The sequence below is a fragment of the Leopardus geoffroyi genome, chromosome E3 (genome assembly GCF_018350155.1).
Source record: "Leopardus geoffroyi isolate Oge1 chromosome E3, O.geoffroyi_Oge1_pat1.0, whole genome shotgun sequence".
Lineage (NCBI taxonomy): Eukaryota > Metazoa > Chordata > Mammalia > Carnivora > Felidae > Leopardus > Leopardus geoffroyi.
The window spans coordinates 33,955,394-33,975,896 of record NC_059340.1 but is presented as its reverse complement, the minus strand read 5'-3'; positions in this window follow the sequence as shown (position 1 = coordinate 33,975,896).

Below are 20,503 nucleotides of genomic sequence, written 5' to 3'. Positions count from 1 at the left end.
ACCCTGTGGGTAGTTCCCCACATCGGCATTTTAAAGATGCTTCTTGGACCACCTGCTGGTTTTTATGCAGTCCAGAGTACAAAGGGCTGAATTCTTACAGCAGAGAGGAAAATAAAATTATTTTTCAGGGTAAAGGTTCCTTTACACCACAGGTATGGATCACATAAGCTTCCCCTGAACGTTTACTTCCCACCAAATAACTGAATAATTTAGATTCCCAAACCAGCCTCCTAACGGATTTCTCTGATGCGTCAGTTCCGCAAAACTGAGCGCTTACTGAGTGCACTGGTGTTGGGGCTGGAGTATAAAAAAGACTGTGTCCGTTGAAAAAAAAAAAAAAAAAAAAAAAAAAAAGGGGCGCCTGGGTGGCGCAGTCGGTTAAGCGTCCGACTTCAGCCAGGTCACGATCTCGCGGTCCCTGAGTTCGAGCCCCGCGTCGGGCTCTGGGCTGATGGCTCAGAGCCTGGAGCCTGTTTCCGATTCTGTGTCTCCCTCTCTCTCTGCCCCTCCCCCGTTCATGCTCTGTCTCTCTCTGTCCCAAAAATAAATAAACGTTGAAAAAAAAAAAAAAAAAAAAAAAAAAGACTGTGTCCCCGCCCCTGCGGAGTTTGCCCTGTGCTGGGAGAGCCGGGCGTGAGAACAGAAAATTACAAAATCTAACCCGGGCGGTGAATGCCCACGGTGGGGCAATGACCTAATCTCCGGGGCCTCAGAAGGCCACCGAGGCAAGTGACGGCTAAGCTGACAGGAAGGACAAGCAGAAGTTTACCAAGGGAAGGGCGTGCATGCCAGGAGGGAGGGGCACCACGTGACTGGGTCCCAGGGCTGGAGGGAGCTTGGAAGCTCAGAGAGGTGGCAAACTTTCTGCATGGCTGGCAGGTGGAGTGAGAGACAGAAAATACAGAAAAATGAGCTTGGGCTGGGGAGGGAGGATGGGTGGGACACTGGGGAGTCATCAGGGGGCCCCAGGGAGGGTTCAACATGGCCACGCGCATGCATTACAGAGATGTGTGAGGCGTGACTGGAGGGGGGCAGGCCCCACCTCTGGGAAACCAGATGGGAGGCTGTTGCCATTGTCCAGGTGAAAGATGAAGGGGACCCGGGTCACAGCGTTGGCAGGGGAGTGGAGACCAGGGGACAGGCTCAGGCCACATTAAAGGAGCAAAAGTCCCTGTGTTGGAGAGTGGACACTGAACAATAAGGGAAATAATTAGGAAGCAGAGTAATCAACTGACCCCCTCTCCAAGGCAATGACGATGACCTCTATTACTTTTGAGTTCTGATTTCTTTTTTCATTTAACATGGTGTCCCATGCACTTCCCACACCACGATCAACTTTCCACAAACGTTCTTGAGATCGGCTGTGTGGTGTTCTCTTGTCCGGACACACAGCGGTTTTAAAAAAACCCATTGAGGCACAGTTTATACACAAAGAAGCGCATGTATGTAACGCGCACAGTAGGATGGGTGTGGAAGGATGCACGCACCTGTGATTCCATCACCACCATCAAGGTCATCACGGACATACCCACCACCTTCCAGAGCTGCCTCCTGTCCCTTTGTGTTGGTGGTGAGAACATTTAACACGAGATCTACCCTGTTACAGATTTTTAAGTGCCCAGCACAGTGATGACGAGTGTGGGTACCATGTTGTGTGGGAGATCTCTGGAACATTCGTCTGGCATAACTGAAACTTTATACTCGGTGACTCACACCTCTATCATCATTATTCTCTCTGCTCCTATGAGTCTATTTGAGGTTCCTGAGGTAAGTGGTGTCATGCAATGTTTGTCCCTCTGTGTCTGGCTTATTTCACTTAGAATAATGTCCTCCAGGTTCAACCATGTTGTTACAAATGGCAGGATTTCTTTCTTTTTAAAGGCTAAATAGTATTCCACTGTGTGTGTATGTATATCTCTTTCTAGATCTACCTACACCATTTTCTTTACCATCCATCTGTTGATATTAGAATTATTTCCGTAAACCACCATAATTTATTTAAATAACTCTTGATGCTAGACATTGAAGTTGTCCACATATTGTTTTTTAGTGTTATAAAAAATGCTACAGTTAATTATATTTTGACTTAAATCTTTCCCCATATTTTATTATTTTTTAAAGTTTACTTATTTATTTTGAGGGGGAGGGGCGGGGGGGGGGAGAGAGAGAGAGAGAGAGAGAGAGAGAGAATATATCCCAAGCAGGCTCAGAGACCAAGGCGGGGCTCGAACTCATGAACTGTGAGATCATGACCTGAGCTGAAACTAAGAGTCGGATGCTTAACCGACTGAGCCATTCAGGTGTTCCTTTTCCCATATTTCAGACTGTTTTTGAGAATCATGACTTGATACTATTAACGGTTTGTTTTTTAAGAGAAGGGGGTCTGAGGCGGGGGCGGGGGTGCAGGGCTCAGTCCTGGTTTTATTGATGGACAGACCCCGTCTCCTCTCCATCCAGCTTCCCCATCTGTGGGGTGGGCTTTAAATGCAGGACCCCTGAGCACCTTCCATCACTATCATTCTCTGGGTCTGTTCAGAATGAGTGTAGGACAGTGGTACACCCTGATCCTCACCTGGGGCTCTTGGGAGGCCATTCCAGCCGGTCCTCCTCTGGCTGGCTGTTCCCATACTGGCCCGGACAAAGCACCGAACGGAGATGAGCCTGTCTAGACTCAAAGTAGCAGAGGGGTTGAGAACATCCTCTACAGTCACTTAGACATGGATCTGAATCCATTTACTAGCTAGGTAATCTGGGTCAGGCTATTCATCTTCCGTGTGCCTCAGTTTCCTCATCTATAAAATGGCCGTAACAATAGGACTTAGTTTACCAAGGACCAATGAGAAAGAGCATGTCAAGTAACTGATCTCGGGCAACCAGCGACTATCAGCTCCTATCACCAACTTCCTGATCTCTATGCCGCCAGGGGTAAGCAGTGAAGCCATTAAAGTGATCTATTTACGTGCACAGACTGGGGTTTGAGTATGGGCTCTACCATTGCCAGCTCTGGGACCTGGGGCAAACTTCTGAAGCCTCAGTTTCCTCATATGTCAAAGGGGGATGATAACATTCCCATATTAAAGACGGGCTGTGAGTTGTGAAATCAGTTAACATCCGTGAACTGGTCAGAGAGTGCCTACCACACAGAGAGCACCCGAGTCGTGTTAGCGATAGAGAACACGCCCCCCCTTCCAGCTGATGTGAGTGTGGCCGGGGTAGTGACTGCTCTTCCTTGGGTGCCCACCGCCTGTCAGGATGCTCACACGCGGTGTTCAGAATCCCCACGACAATGAGTCAAGGCAGGAATTAGGATTCATGCCGCTTCACAGATTGGGGAGACAGGTTCAAGGTGACTGCCTCAACATACCCAAGTTCAGAGGGAGGAGCTCCAATTATACACTGTGTCTTCCCCGTGACACCACATGCCCTGCCCCTGAGGATTTCTGACCACGGACCATGGAGAGAGAGGGAGGGCAGCCAGAAAAATGGTGTCCTTGAAGCCACGATGAAAAACGATCACTTTTCACTCTCCAAAGAGCTGGGATTCTAATTAAATCACCAGCTTCCTTTGCCCAAGGTGGGTCCAGGCTTAATAAAGGACTCTCTCCGCCAGAGGATCAATCTGGGGCTTGGAATGAAGCTGCTCTATCTTTTTGAGTCAGTGCCAATGGGCTGATCTGCTGTCACGGACCTCCTGATGAACGAGCCGGTTTACTCAATGGCTCAATAAGCTTGCCAGGACCCGGGGAAGGGAGAAATGACAAAATGGTCCCTACCTTCTATAAAGTACAACTTGAGCTCCTTAGCATGGCCAAGTAGACACAGGGAAAGATGAGAAGGGACAGGAAAGGAGGTGCATGGTGACACTGCTTGAGCTTGTTTGCATCCTTCCCCCCCCCCCCCCCCCCCCCCGGCCACAATGTCTACTGAAAAATCCCAGAAGACGATATCAACATGGTGGGCAGCACCAGAAGAGTTTCGCGGAGAGAGGACTGGGTAGGAGAAGCGTTTTGTAATTCGTGACAAGACAGAAGCCTCCCTTGCCCACCTGCCTCTGTCCCAGCACCAGGTGTTCTGAAGAACCGAGGCTCAAAATTCAGCGGAGGCCCGAATAAAGATTCACATGAGCAGATGCCATGCAAACAGCACAGCTTTGGAGTAAGGCAGGCGGGTTAGATCCCCGCTCCATCACTTACCGGCTGTATGGCTTTGGACAAGTGCTCATTTCCATTTTCTTCTTTATAAACTGCAGATATTCATACCAAACCTTCTGGGGTGTTCCGACAGTTACACTGGTTCACGCAAACAACATTCCCGGCACGCAACAGGTGCCTAATAAATGTTAACAGATACCCAGGGATGTGCGGGGTCCCCGGGTCTCATTTTTAATGTGGGAATGGGACCAGAGATTCTATAAAAACCTGGCTGCTTCAGTCCCTACACATTTCAAGACTCCATAGCCTCCTCTGCCAAGGAGTTTATGAAATATTTGTAAAAAAAAAAAAAAAAAAAAAAAAAGGACAGTCTATTTCCCTTCTGCCGCTGCAGGGAACGTTTTTGTCCATCAGCCTTCCAAAGGCAAAAACGAATGTGCCTGTGCAGAAAGGGAGCTCCCCTAGCTGGCTGTCACCTTCCTTCGGGTCCCAGCTCACATATCACTTCTTCCAAGTGTGGCCCCTGGGCCGGCAGCAGCAGCATCTGTTATAAACGCTGACTCCCTGCCCTAGCGTGGACCTCAGGATGGAATCTGCGTGTTTGCAAGGTCCCTGCTGAAGCACACGTGTGTTGGAGAAACGTCTCCCCAACCCCAGAGGGGGCCAAGCCCCCCATTACACCCTCTGAAGGATCCTGTGCATTCCTTTGTGACATCCATCTTGTGTAAACGATCAGCTACCTGGTGTGCTTTTTGGCTCCTTGTCTGCCTTTGCTTACTGGGCAGCTGACACCCCCGAATCAAGCCCCATGTTTGTCTTCTTCAGCTTTGTATGATCAGATGGCTGTGTTCCTAAGGACACAAAAGGAGTCACGTAATCATTTTGGATGGATGGATGGATGGATGGATAGATGGAAGGAAGGAAGGAAGGAAGGAAGGAAGGAAGGAAGGAAGGAAGGAAGGGAAGGAAAGAAGAGTCCAGCTTCTTTCTCAGCCCCAACACATGCACCTTGGGAACCCAGAGAGTCTGTTACTGAGAAACAAACCAGAGGAGAGGAACCGTTCCCTCCCAGTATAAAAATGGATTGCCAATTTTCATCAAAGAAGGGTCATGTTGTGATAGTACCACTGGCATGGGGAGAAAGGAGTGGATAGATTTCACGAGATTTTGTGCATATCACAGGCCCTGAGGGTCTCGCCTGTCAAAGTGCAAACAGAAACATGTGCGCCCCCTGAAAACTTCACATTGTGTGAGGATTTGTATGCAGTAGCAATCCTCAATAATTATTGTACTCTGCAGCCATAAAAAGGAACGGAGTTCTGATACCTGTGTAGGGGAGGCAAACTCCTTTCTTTGGCTCGTCTGATAATGAAATTGACATAAGACAGATGAAAAGGAAAAAGAAAAACAAACACCATAATTTCCTACATTCAGGGGCTCACAGAAACAGGAGACTCCAGGAAGTGACCACAGCCTGCAGCTTTTATACCTTTTAGACAAACAATACATTCGTGAGGAATTGACCAGATAAAGAAGTTTGAGCTTGGAGTAATAAACTAGTAAAGGAGTAACAAGCTTTGTTCATACAGCCTTCTTGGCTTTGAACTCTCCACACCTCTGGGGATAAAGATGTCTCTCTAGTATCTGGTACAAGGAGGGAACTTTTCACATGGGAGATTATCTCCTGCTTCAGAGGGACAAAGAGGGTCAGAGTGTGTCCTTCTCACACTGGCTGCCTTAAGGAACTTTAAGATAATCAATATGCCGAAGCGGCATATTTTGGGGGCAGCCTGCCCTGAACCCCGTCACCTGCTATGGACATGAATGAACTTTCAGAACATGCCAGTAAATCTGAGAAGCCAGACAAAAAAGGCCATATACTGGATGATTCCGTTCACATGAAATGTCCCCAGTAGGCAGATCCATAGAGACCGCAAGCAGATGGTCAGGGTCTGGTGGAAGAGAAATAGGGGAATGCCAGTCGATCAGGGGTTTCCTTTCGGGGGTGGGGGGGGGGGAAGCAATGTTTTTTTTTTTTATTTTTAATGTTTATTTATTTTTGAGAGAGAGACAGAGCATGAGTGGGAGAGGGACATAGAGAGAGGGAGGGAGACACAGAATCAATCTGAAGGAGGTTACAGGATCTGAGCTATCAGCACAGAGCCCGACACGGGGCTTGAACTCATGAACCGCAAGATCATGACCTGAGTCAAACTTGGACGCTGAACCAACTGAGCCACCCAGGCACCCTGTAATGTTTTGGATCTAGATAGAGGGGATGGATGTACTGAATGGCACCGAATTGCATACTTCAACATGGTTGATCTCATGTTTTGTGAAGTTCACCTCAATTAAAAACAAAAATCACATGACGCGCTTTTAAAATGCCAGGTGACCAGCCCTCTACCTTACCCCACTGATTCTGATTCTTTTGATCTGAAAAGACGCCCAGACCTTGGTTATTTTACAAAGTTCCCCAAGAGGTTACAATGAGTTTAAAGAAATACATTGTTGGGGCGCCTGGGTGGTGCAGTCGGTTAAGCGTCCGACTTCAGCCAGGTCACGATCTCGCGGTCCGGGAGTTCGAGCCCCGCGTCAGGCTCTGGGCTGATGGCTCAGAGCCTGGAGCCTGTTTCCGATTCTGTGTCTCCCTCTCTCTCTGCCCCTCCCCCGTTCATGCTCTGTTTCTCTCTGTCCCAAAAATAAATAAACGTTGGAAAAAAAAAATTAAAAAAAAAAAAAAAAGAAATACATTGTCGCGAAGAGGGTGTGACCTTGGTGTCCAGCCCACCGGGTCCGGGTTCTGTCCCCACCTCCTAATTGCTACTTCCCTGAACTTGCTTCCTTGGCTGTGAAAATGCCAGCTAAAATATTTACCACTGTTGTTTCAAATCACATTAGATCATGTTAGTAAAGCACAGGGGATGGGCATCTATTAGGCACAAAAGAAATTATTGCTATAATTGTTGACAGTAGATGTCCAACTTGAATGGAAAGGTTAGAAGAGCCATTCAACAGAAAGTGATGGATCTTTTACTATTATTCCAGGACACTGGGCTTCCTCAGGGGCTGGGAAGGACAAGCAAAAGAGGAATAAGGATACAAAGTTACCTAGAAAATTCTATTCTCTGCTATCAGTGGTTTGTATAACCAGGCATTTCAGGGAGAAAAAAAGCAGCCTTTCATCGCATAAAGGCCCTTGGAGCTTTCTTTTGTGTCTTTGGGAAAATGAAAAAAAAAAATAGTGAGCAGAGAGGACCTAAGACTTCTTGGCACCGAGGTGGGTTTTGTTTCAAGGCAATTTTAATTCCATTTTTAACATCTGCTTTCTTTCCTCTGCTTTAAGTTGGATGAATTCAGGGGCAAATCGATCTCTCCTTCCATTCGCTCCAAGGGCTCAGGACTCTTTTCCAAGTAGTGCACAAGCTGCCTGATTTGAGATTCCTCTTCATGGAAGGACAGTAGGGGCTCTCTGGGGAGGGCAGAGCTAAGACCCAAGGAATCTAGACCGAAGGAATCAATAGCTACAGAATGCTTTATTTTTTATTTGTCTGGTTGAATCCTAGATCTGGTCTGTTTGTTGATTCTCTTCCTCCATTGAAAAGAGATTTATTAATAATAGCGGTCGATGGTATTTGTTAAGCACATACAATGAGTCAGAGATCATGCTGAATGCTTCACATACAGCATCTCATTTACATCTCAAAACCATCTATTAGTCTGGTGTTTTAAAGATAAAGAAACTGAGGAGCTAAGCAACTTGTCCAAAAGCCACAGAGCAAATGCATTTTAGATTGGGTTTGAACCTAAGTATCTCACCCCAGACCCCAGGTTCGTAACAATCACGCAAAGTGCCTTTTCATCACAAGGATCTTTTTGTCTAACACTCTAGTTTGACAAAAGACGCAACAACTTTCCAAAGAGGGGATGTGACTTCCCTGAGCCAGAGACACAGACTGACCCAGAGCCAAAGCTAGAAGCCAGCTCTCCAGTCTCACCTGCGAGATGGTATCATCTTGCAGGCAGGTTCCAAAATGATGTGCCTTTTTGTGCAGTTACTATCTTCTGGAAGTTTCCTAGGATACTCCAGACAGTAATGAGCCCCCTGCCTTCTCTGACTCATTCCGTCTATGCTTTAATATGCAGACCTCAGGTCCACAGCATCATAGTTGGGATTCTGGTTCATTTTTCTAGGATTCTTTCTCTACTACAGGCAGCCTCTGCATTTATGGAGCACTGACTGCATTCAGGGCTCCACAAAAGACGGGATCTATTTTCCCAGATTTTCTCTCCTGTAATGCCTTCTCTGAGTTCCTCAAGCACAGAGTATTATTTAGGGCAGTGATAGCTGCTAAAACAAATAGATCCAAAGTACATGTTAGCTGAAACTCAGGAGAAGTTTATTTTTTTTCTCACACAGCAGCTCAAGGAGATTCCAAATCTGTGGAGAGGTTCTATTCCAGGCTGTACACAGATGTCGTCCGTGTATCCAGAAAGAAGAGAAAATGGATTTTGGTTAACAGAACCCTGTCTCCGCCACCGAGAGCCAATTTCTTTCTTCTCTTTTGAACCCTAACTCCCTTCCCTGCATAGTGAACGTCCTCCTCTTAGAACATCTTCCATCCCCAGGGGCCTGAGGAGGTGGTCAGAACAGGAGCTCCCACTTCCTGGCAGAACGAGGCATCCGTGCTAGCTTCTATCATCTTCTTATGGGCATTTCATTCTCTGGCGACCAATGGAGCCAAGATTCCGGTGGGGGGTGCTGGTGGGGAGAGACTCTCAAACACTTGTGGTCCAGCTCTAACTGCGAGGTGGAGACTATCGAGCATCTCAGAGTGCCAGGGGCTTGGTGCTTTGGAGCAAGATTTGGGTATCCCTTGTTCCTAACCGCTCACCACATCCTGGATCTTAATCATCAGACCACTGTGGAGGAGGAAAATTTTTCCTATACCCTTCAAGATTGTTTTGGCTGGTCTAAGAATTGAACTGGCACGAGACAGAGTAACAGGAGAAAATCAAACTGAATTATCTAAGAATAGGAGGTCTATAGGATGTCAGGTGATTGAGGCTTATATGGCATCCAGAGTTGAGGAGAAGGGGTAGGGGTCTGGGACTTCAGAGGGGGAGGAAGACAACTCACAGGAAGAGGTGAATGTTCGGGAAACCAATGCATGCTGGATCACTCGGGAGCAATAGGGCAAAGAGAGGAACCCCACACCTTGCCAGCTTCCTCCCTGTCTACCGCACCACGATCACCTTATACTGTGGTTGTCGGCGGGGACTGCTTCCTTCCCACAGCAGGTCCTCTAAATTCTTTTAGACAGTTAGGGGGAAGGTCAAAGGCTCTTCCAGAGCCTTCTGTTTCCAAAAAAAAATCAGCCTAAAGTAATCCACGTGCCAAAGAGACACATTTTCAGGAGGCAAAGTTTGCTCCCCTACAGGGTTTAACTTTCAAGAGCAAAACCCAGCATCACGGAGCATCAGCCCTGAGTACAAAGCAGCAGCAATCTGCCACAGCAGCTGCGGCTGGGCCCCTTCTCCCTCCCAGACCTGCCCCCCACCTCAGCTCCTGGGGAAGGGGCGCCCGAGTGTAACACAATGCTTCAGGCACAGAAACAGTATTAATTCAAATGCAGAAGAGGGGTGCTAGCTAAGCACCCAGAGACCGGGCATTAAAACAGATTTGGAAATGAGCTCAGACGGAAGACTTCAAACCCACCAGAGTTCCCAAGCCTCTGCCAAGCCTCATCAATTGAACAGCTGTGCATGCATTGTGCACAGCTTTCTTTTGTTCTTCCAACTGCCCAGATCAATTGTTTTAGAGTCCTCTGCCATGACAAGCAATCCCCCCCCCCCCGCCCCCAACATGTAGGACCCAATCCGTTGATGTGTAAAGTTTCGATAACGTGCTTCCTCTAAAGCCACTCTGATCTTAAAAGTAATCACGGGATGAAAAAAGGCCTCTGGAAAAGATGTCGTCAGACATTTGCTTAAAATGAGAATAAGTACTCATGAAAAATTTCAAATACTAATAGATTTTTTTTTTTTGATTCCTGGGCTTGGAACACATTTTAAAATGTGATTTAAATTGCTTAAATTTCAAGTCTACTTTCATTCAACAAATAAACGATGATATTTAGTCCCTCTTTACGTTCTCTGCTGTCTAGAACTCGTGTGTCACTGTTGGCTCTGGAGGTTGGGGGAGCTTTTATGACGGTCAGACAAGGGGGTCCATTCAGTCTGGGTTCTTACTTCAAACCATTTACAGCAATTTGGGATTCTTCTGGCACAGCACTTCCACAGTCTGTAGTTTGTGACTGTGTTTTGACATTATTTTTATTTTTCAAGTAAGACATGCCCTTGCAGAAAGGGAGCATTGAACTCGATAGTCTTTACGTACTAGTCCCTCACCTAACCAGTATTCCAGTATTACCACGGTAACATTACCACGGTGCCAAGGAACTGCAAATGTCATTCTTCTGCCTTGTGGTATTTTAAGTAAAATGTGAATTTTATAAACCTAATCAAGGTTTGAAAAGTTAGCCTGTAGGAAAGGAAGGAAGGAAGGAAGGAAGGAAGGAAGGAAGGAAGGAAGGAAGGAAGGAAAGAAGGAAGGATGGAAGGAATAAAGGGAGGAAAGGAAAGAAGGATGGAAGGAAGGGAGGGAGGGAGGGAGGGAGGGAGGAAGGAAGGAAGGAAGGAAGGAATAGAGGGAGGGAGGGAGGGAGAAAGGAATGAAGGGAGGCAGGGAGGGAGGGAGGGAGGGAGGGAAGAAGGAAGGAAGGAAAGAAGGGAGGAAGGAAAGGAGGAAGGAAGGGAGGGAGGAAGGAAGGAAGGAAGGAAGGAAGGAAGGAAGGAAGGAACGGAGGAAGCAAGGAGGTAGGAAGGGAGGGAGGAAGGAGGGAGGAAGGGAGGTAGGGAGGAAGAAAAAGGTGAAAAAAGAGATCTGTGTCCTTCTGTCCCCGTGTTCCACGGTGGCATGAGTGGTGGAATTTTACAATTGTAATTTTGGTGTTGAATAAAACTTGGTCGGAACTTTTCTGTCTCAGCTTATGTTGGGGCATCCGATTCCACAGCACGAGGGGCATCCTAGGGCCTCCAAATCCTGACAAATGTTCTTTGTGTTAACGGAGGCTACCCCAGGGTACTAATGGTGGGTGGAAGGTTCTGGCTGCTGCAGTTTCCAGAAGCAAGGCTTCTGCTTCTGCTTCCAGAAGCAGCCCCAAGGGCAGGGGACTACACCCCCATCGTTTACAAAAGTCACCCAGATGGGGTTTTCAGGATAAGCAGAGCACACAGGGCAGGGCAGGTGCAAACCTCAGCCTCAGCCTTCCAGCAGACACGACAACCAGGGGCCCATTAAACCCCCAGTGCACTGTAACCAGAGCTTTAAACACTGCGCCGATATCGGGAGTGCATCGCGAGGGCCTGGGGTTCCGCCTTCCTACTTTTCCTTCAAGGTTCAGCTCAGGCCAAGCCAGCAGTGTGAATCCCACCAGTTATCCTCTGCCCTTGTCAGTTCATTCCGTTCACATCTACCCAGAGTCCAGAGATGGACTCTACTCGGGATGAAACACATCACAATAAAACCAAACTTGACGCAACCCTGCCTAGAAAAGTTTTGCCTCGGAGTGGTTTTCTGTCTACTCATCTATCTTGATTAAAACATTTTCTCAAAAGTTGAAACAGAGCCTGAGCTCAGGTTTTGTGGCTACAAAGAGCCTACCCTGTTCCCCCATCCGGGCACCTCGTGACGCTCTTTCCTTGGAGCTCACAGTTGTTATAGGACACTTCACTTCCGCTCTCATATCCTCTGCTACCTACAAACTTCTGCGAAGACCCTGAAATTACCAACAGTAACAGATCTCAGCTACTCCCAGGATTCCCACTACACAGATGAGGACGTCCCGTAGCCTCGGCCTAGTCAGACGTCACAAGACTTCCTTTAGAGATGTCAGCTCAGCGAGGAGGGGTAGAGCCTGGTAGCTTGGAGCACACGCTGTGGAGTGATGCCTGACTGAAAGCCCTGTCTCATTACTGGCCAGCTGTGGGGTCTTGGGCATGCTGCCTAACCTCTCTGAGCCTCAGTGTCGTCACTAATGAAATAGGGATAATGGCAGCATTTCCCTTTGCAGCCTGAGAATCAAAGGAGACAACACATTAATGTCTGGAGGTTAACCCAGTATCTGGCTCACGGCAGGTACTCACCCCCAAAACGTCAGCTATTACCGTCACAGGTAAATGGATCAGGCAATTAGGATATCTCTACTCTTGGACCAGGAACCTGAAGATGTCACTTACCTCCACCTTGAAAAATCCAGGGAGGTGTTGAATGGCCAAGACCCCAATTTATTCAAGCTATGATGTCAAATGGTGGGCCCTAAACATCAGTCCTGATACATGTTAACACCCAGAGACAGTCAACAAACAGGAAGGAGAATAGTAGAATCCTTGCTTGGAGGGGACCATCAAGGTCACGCCTTCCTTCTTCCTGTCCTCTCTTCCACGATCCCTGTGGTTCATCTCATTCTAATGATGGAAACATTAATTTAAGTGAGTACATTTCATACCATGAGAACTAAGATTTCCTCCAGTGCCACGAATGGTAGATATTATTGTCTTCCTATTGCCAAGTTGGAAACTGAGGCACAGAGAGGGTAAGAACCTTTCCCTAGGTCACACAGCTCTTAAGCAGCACATGTGAGACCAAGCCCCAGGCCTCTCTGCCCTCGCGTATTTCACTACGTCTCACTGCCTTCAGAAGAGTAAAACATTATTTGCTGAGCTGAATAAAGAGCCTTCTCTCCCTTTGGAAATGGAGGTATGATAGTCAGAGTCTGGATTTTGGTAGAATGCCATTTTAAATGTCCTCTTATGATCCCACTGAACGCCTCTCTCCTCCTCTCTCCACTTTCCCAAAGGCCAGGGGAGCAGTTCATAAAGCAGCGTTTTCCTGTATGACACTTTCCTCAATGCAGGGGTCAACATCTTTGGTCCCTGGGAAATAGCCTGCTAACGAGAGTCTCCCTCTGAATCCCGGTGGATAATAAATAGCCCTTTGTCCTTTCTCTGCAGCTCCCGCCTCCTCGGTTTGAGTCAGAAGGCAGCGGCCCCTGATAAGAGTCTTCTGGAACCTGCCCGGAGTTCCCTCCTCCTTTCAGTAGGGGATGGGAATGCCAGGAGAAGCTGGTGTAAACATCAGGGTCCAGAGGATTTCCCTCCCAGCTCTGCTGCTTCCGGCCTGTGTGAACACGGGAGAATCACGGTGGTCCTCTGAGGCTCACCTGTCACTGTGCCCGGCGGGCAGGCACTCAGCAGTGAGTCTATACAATCCCCGTCCTGTGTCCAAACCCCCTTTGCAGGAGAGACAGCAGAGTCAGGAAGGAGAGGCAACAGAGGCCCCCAGGGGAGCTGGTAAATCGCAGCCGAGTCAAGTCTCCCGGTGGAAGACTCCTGTGCCATGAGAATGTGCAACAGGGAGGCTGGCGGGGTCTGCAGGAGGGAGCGTTCCCGACCGTGAAGTGAGGACCTGAGGATAACAGTTAGCCAAGACGGCGCAGAAAGCATTTCAAGCTGAGAAGACGGCATTTTCAGAAGCCATTCCTTGTAGGGTGGTCTGTGCAAAACTGAAATGTCACGGAAAGCCCAGCACGGCTTTGGGGTCAGCATAAGCTACGTCCCTCCACCCAGGCAGGGTCTCTCTTTCTTCTGTGTCGGAGCAGGTGTGGGTCTGAATGATGCTCTGTCTCCGTGATGGGACAGTCCCACTGGGGGGCCATATATATATACACACACGTTTAGGTAAATTAAAGTTCCTTTGTTTACCTGTTATTTCCCACATCATGCAAAAACGGATAGATGCTTTTCAACCGCCTGGTGTTGGAAGGTGTGTTCGGAGTGGATTTGACAAAATATAGGACATGGGGCATGCAGAGAATTCCTCAGAGGAGGCGCGGAGGACGCAGAGGTGCATCTCAAAGAGGGAGCCAGTCAGCCATCAGATAAACAGACTGAAATACAACCGGAAGCCAGCACGTCTGCTGAGTGGGGGAGAAATGCCGTGTGTGGTTTCTAATGTGAGCCCCTGGCTGTAGGTCAGGGACAGGCGTCGACACTGCACGGGTTGATCCGTGATTCAGCTACTTCTCACTGGGGCATCTCTACCTCCCAGGCTCCAAGATGTGGAACAGAAAGTATCAGTTTATTTCACGATCATGTGCACCAGAAAAGGTGGCTAGTTACGACCAGAAAAGGTAGCTGGTTACCAACGTGTCAAACCCCAAATGTATCAATTCATGGATTCCACAAACATCTGAGTATTTATTATGGGCCCATCCCTGTGCTGGATGTGAAGGATAAAGAAAAAAGAAGGCTGCTGTCCCCACCTTTCAAGAGAACACAGTTTGATTCAGATATAAAGGCATTTACCCTTCTGGAGGTCGAGCTGATATTGGACTCAAAGCCCTAAATTACATTGAAAGACTATCTCCTGGGGCTAGTCCCTACCCTAAATTCCATCTTGTGGGACTGAAGGCCCCCAGGCAAACAAAGAAGCTGCCATCAGGCACGCCAGGCCCACGGCTTCGAGATTACCCCTCAGAAGCCAATGACACATACCAGATCTCTCTTTGGGCAACATTCAATTCTGGACTACTCACCATGTGACTAATTGCAAATTCTTTAGCTTCTCTGAGCCTTTGGATTTCCTTATCTGTAAACTAGAAATGAACAGAACCATCATACGGGTCTGCTATGGTGATAACACAGGAGAGCGGATGCTCTGGGTGCTTCAAAAATGGTACCCATGATGATGGTGATGGCCACCATGAAGGAGCAATGCTGACGGAGTTGGTGATGTGGCTCCAAAGGCCTTCCCAGAAGAGAAGATCATGGGTAGAAGCCACAGTCTCACCTCTACACCCTCAGCCTTCTTATGCAACATCATAAACACCCTTCTCATCCTTCCTGGAGGCCCGCGCCAGGGGGCTATACAGGAAGCTTCCCTCTTTATCTTCTCTTCACATAGCGGTTACAGAAACCATTTGCTTACCATGGCCCCCTCCCTGTATTTCAATGACAACTCATCCAACAAAGCCGTCTCAGAGAAATGGTCTTGCACTTCCTCACAGGAATACTGCTGTCTTTTGCCAGCCTGGGTTATCGCGGTCCATTGTTTGGCCTACACAAAGGAAGTCTTAATGGGAGGCGCTCCTGGCAGAGGGTTTTATGCCTGAATGGTGTCCTTCTGTTGTTTTAAATGGGTCTGAGGAGCAGTTTCAAAGCTCCTTATTCATGGACCTGAACAGGCTCTAAGAGAGTCTCTGTCTTAGCTGTTTCCAGAGTCTTCTCTCCAATGACAGGGAAGTCCTATCAACTCCCAACATCCCCTTCCGTGTGGCTCAGAGGAGGCCCAGAGACCTGCCCAGGGAGCACAGCTCGAGGCTCAGACACAAAGTGTCCACACACAATGCCCTTATTAAAGTGCCAGTGCCATGCACAGAAAGCACTCCGCAAGCTGTTGGGGGGCCTCCAGAGAGAGGAGGAGAAGCAGGTAGCAGAATGGCAAAGACAAGACACAACTAGCTTTGTTCGGATGGGGCTGGCCTCCTCCCCAAGTTCTGTCAGTAACTCACCGGCTGACATGGCCAATCACCTCACCTCTTTGAGACCCTTTCCTCATCTGTCAAATATGAGTGTCTCATAGCACAGTGGATTATTGTATTTGGTCCTGCATCAAATCTATAATGAGGTAGGTGCTATTGTTAGCCTCATTAAAAAATTTTTTTTAATGTTTACTTATTTTTGAGAGAGCGAGAGAGACTGTGGATGGGGGGAGGGGCAGAGAGAGAGGGAAATACAGAATTTGTAGCAGGCTCCAGGCTCTGAGCTGTCAGCACAGAGCCTGTTGTGGGGCTCGAACTCACGAACCCTGAGATCATGACCTGAGCCGAAGTCGGACGCTCAACCGACTGAGCCACCCATGTATCTCTTATTAGTCTCATTTTATAATAAGGACACGGAGGCTGGAAAGTCAGGTGGCTCACCCAAAATCACAGGCGGTCAGTGGTGGAATCAAAACTTGAACCCCGAACTGTGGGACTCGATCAGTCCCTGTGATTTGTCACATCACCTGCCTTTCCTCATAAACTGTAACTCCTGTCTGTGCCGCAGCAGAGAATCCATGCCAGCTCAAAGTGTCACCTGGAAGCTGCCACCCAAATCTCATTTTAGGCTCTAAGCCTGCAGGGATTTGATCCAAGGGCAACAGGGACGACAAAATCCGGTCGAAGAAAGACTGTGTAATTAACCCACATATCTACACAGAAGTTCCTCAAACTGACCTGTGCTTCTGTATCGATCAGGGTAATTAAGGTTAGCTGTTGCACCAAATAAGCCCTGAGGTCTCAGTGGCGTTTACACGATAAAATTTTATTACACAGAACAAGAAGCGTCAAGACCCAAAGCCCCCATGGTTACTACGGCAGGAGAAGAGAGAGTGTTGGGGCCCCACTGGGGCTGAGATGTCCTTCAAAAGAGGTAAGGGGCACACAGGAACACCATGGTAGGTCACTCGAAGCCTCTAGCCCAAGTGGGCAGCTCAGTCAAGAGGAATATGGCTCTGTAGTGGGGGCAATTTCTGATCGATCGTCTCCTCTCAGAGTGAGCTGCCTCTTTAGCTCAGAGTTGGGGGTGGGAGGTAAGAGGAGCTTGGACCAAGAGGCTCAAGGAAACCCGTAGGATATGCGTAGAGTGGAATAGTCCCCAAAAAGCAATTCACAGGAGAGAAAAGTGTGTTCAGAAAAGAGGGAGGTGATAGCCGAGGCGGGAAACAGACTCGGGTGCAATAGAGATGCCCTCTGCCTGCTCTTTTCAGGGCTTCTCTGCCATCTTCCTTGCTCCAGTGCACCTGCCCAGGGTGGCACCTGATGCCTTGTGTCATACAAATAGCCTGGGCTTTGGGGTCAGACTAGAGCACAGTTTGAATTCCACCTCCACCATGGTATCAGTTTTGAGATTTTATTTTATTATTTAAAAAAATGTTTTTTAATATTTATTTTTGAGAGAGAGACAGAGTGTGAGCTGGGGAAGAGGCAGAGAGAGGGAGACACAGAATCAGAAGCAGGCTCCAGGCTCTGAGCTGCCAACACAGAGCCTGATGTGGGGCTCGAACTCAACAACCACGAGGATCATGACCTGAGCCGAAATCGGACACTTAACCGACTGATCCACCCAGGCGCCCCAGCTTTCAGATTTTAAATACATGTTTTAACTACTCTGAGCTCAGTTCCTTCATCTGGGAAATGAGAATGTTAACATTATCTGTGATCAGCCGGGCTCTTTGGGTTGTGATAGAAACCCGATTCAAACCCAACCGAACAAAAATAAGAGGAAATTTATTGGCACATTTAGTAGAAAAGTACAGCAGAGGCTTCAGATGAAGTTAGATCTGTCTGTCTATCTCTGCCTGTGTGTCTTTCTAGATCTCGTTCACGTGCATGCAGACACACAGACACATTCCTTGGTCCCTTGTTGGATTCCTTTTGAGGCAGGCCCTTCCTATGCAGCAGCAAGGATGTCTCCCTCAAACCCTGATTGGCTCAATGGCAATCACATGCCCAGCCCTGACCAATCACTGAGGTCCAGGTTGGAAGATTCTGAGTCAGGTGCTCAGCCTTGTGGTCCAGCCACTGTCAGTGCCCCAAATGGGAAGATGGCTGGTTCCCAAGTTGATGATGATGCTGAGCAAACAAAAAACAGTGGCGTTCTTTGATGCTAGCTCATTGTGCTGCTGAGGAATTCAATGAAGCACTTGGCCCTGGTGCCCAGCACAGTACCAGGTATATGGTAGGTGCTTAATAACATCTGGTCTCTCCTTTCATGATCCGTTGTTATGTCTGTCAAAAGTTCCTTCTCCTATGTCCCACTACCTTATTCTCCCAAGGCCCTGTTATTCCCGTGTTTGAGGATCCCAGCACCAGGCTGGCTTCATGGGCATACCACCTGTGTGGCCACTTAAGACCCTGTGTTCAAGAGAGCCCCACACGTGGCTTAATGCTCTCTTGTAGCCATCTGGAAATTCTCAACTTCTTTTTATTTTTTTTAATGTTTATTTTTGAGACAGAGACTGAGCACAAGTGGGGTTGGGGCAGAGAAAGAGGGAGACACAAAATCCAAAGCAGGCTCCAGGCTCCGAGCTGTCAGCACAGAGCCTGACGCGGGGCTCAGACTCACGGACGGTGAGATCACGACCTGAGCCGAAGTCCGACGCTCAACCGACTGAGCCACCCAGGCGCCCCCAGCAATTTGTGACTTTTGAACAAAGAGTCTTGTATTTTCATTTTGCACTGGGCCCTACAAATGACTCAGCTGGCCCTGCCCAGCATCCTATAACCAAGGCTGCCCCTGTGGGCCTGAGGTTCATCATGTTTAATGACTGTTATTCCCAAAGAGAAGTGTCCCCAGTCTTGGACCTTTTTAACTGAGGCTGGATAAACTGGTGAGGCACACCCACAGATCACTGACCATCTTCTTTCTCTAACTTCTAACCTAAGTGAGGCCCCTTCTGCTTTATGCGCTCAAGGAGTATGTTCTTTCCTTTGAGGACCCTGATCACAGCGATTCTTCTGTGTGTGAAAAGCTGTCTCCCTCACATAAGCATGAGTCTCGTGAGTACAGGGACTGTGTCTTTTTTCATTTTTGTTTTTAAACAATGTCCTCCTTGCCAGAGAGTTGTAAAGAGTGCAGAGTTTTCCACAGACCCTTCACCCAGCTTCTACTAATAACATCTTACGTAGCCATGGTACCTTCCTCACAACTAAAAAATGAACATCGGTACAACACTACCAACTAAACTACAGACTTCGTTTATGTTTCACTGGCTTTTCACGGGTGTCTTATTTCTGTCCAGGGTCCAGCCCAGAATCTCCTACGCAGGAAACGACCATGTTTCCTTCATCTCCTCTGATCTGTGATGGTTTCTCAGTCTTCCCTGGTCCTTCTTGACCTTGACACTTCTGAAGAGGGTATTTGTTTTTGTTCACCACTCTATGCTCTGTGACCGGCACACGGTAAGGGCTTAGTGGGAGTCTGTGGGATGACTATAAGGGTCTCAAACTCTGAAGATGAAGGAAGCAGCTCACGAGTGGTAGGTTTGTGGAGAACGTGAGGGTGCCCTTAACCACGTCCCGAGATAAGTGCCCTTTTGGATTGGCTCCCACATGCTCTCTAGGCGGTGGTTAGCAGAATGAGGAACCGAATTTGGAAACAGGAAGAGAAGTGGGAACTTTTATCAGGAACTAATTGCACAGACCTTTCCTCATGAGTTGTTAGAAGGAGAAGAACCTGGGTGTCCTTCACAGCCCTCCTGGAAAAGGAGGCTCCTTCTGCACTGGCCCCCTAACCATCTGAGGCTGATTGCATGGCATGTGCCAGAACCCATACATCGTTCTTAAAGGACCCACGCAAGGCTGACAGCATCCTCAAAGGCTTGGGGAAATGACAAGGCCAAGGTGGGCGTTTGAGTCTTTCTCCCCAAGTCCATCTGCAAGTTTCTCCCTTCCACAAGCAAAACTGGGCAGAGGGTTGAGAAACTGCCTGCAGGTCCCCTTGGGGAACTTGGACTTCCTCTTTCGAGATAAAAATCCAGGGGGAAGAGGGACATAACATGCTTGTGTTGACTGGGCTCACGTTGTCAGGGGAATGGTAATACTTTCTGAATTCTTCCCCAAATTTTTAGACGGTTGATGCAGTAATTTCATGTACAGGAATTTATCATAAGGAAATAATCACACATGAAAACAAACTGAGCATATATAAGGGTGTTCAAGAAACCATTATTTGTAATAATGGGACTGGAAATATTCTAAGTGTCCCATAGGCTAAAATGGCAATACTAATGAGTATTATGGGCTATCCCCTATGACAGAGTACTATGTAGCCATTGGAAATAATGTTTTAAATCCTTTTTATGAGGTAGACAGTGCTTACCGCTCTCTGCAACTTATGAGCTATGTAAAAAAAGATATGGATCCCAATAAAACAGAACGACAACAAACACATTCCAATGATACAATAATACATGGAGGGACTGTGGTTGATGTTTTATTTTATCCCTTTGATTTGCCTCGACCTTCCGAGTGTTCTCCAGTAAATGTATATTGCCTTTTGTAATTTAAAAAAAGAACAAATAAAACCACACATATTTTGGGATTGAAGGAGCCTCCTTAGATGGAAAAGACAAATTATCATTTTGAATCTTTAAGCAGGAGAAGTATTGACTACAACATCTGCAACAAGGGGACTGATTCCACAAAAGAAGCTTCCCTTTAAAAGCAAGGCTCAGGGGCGCCTGG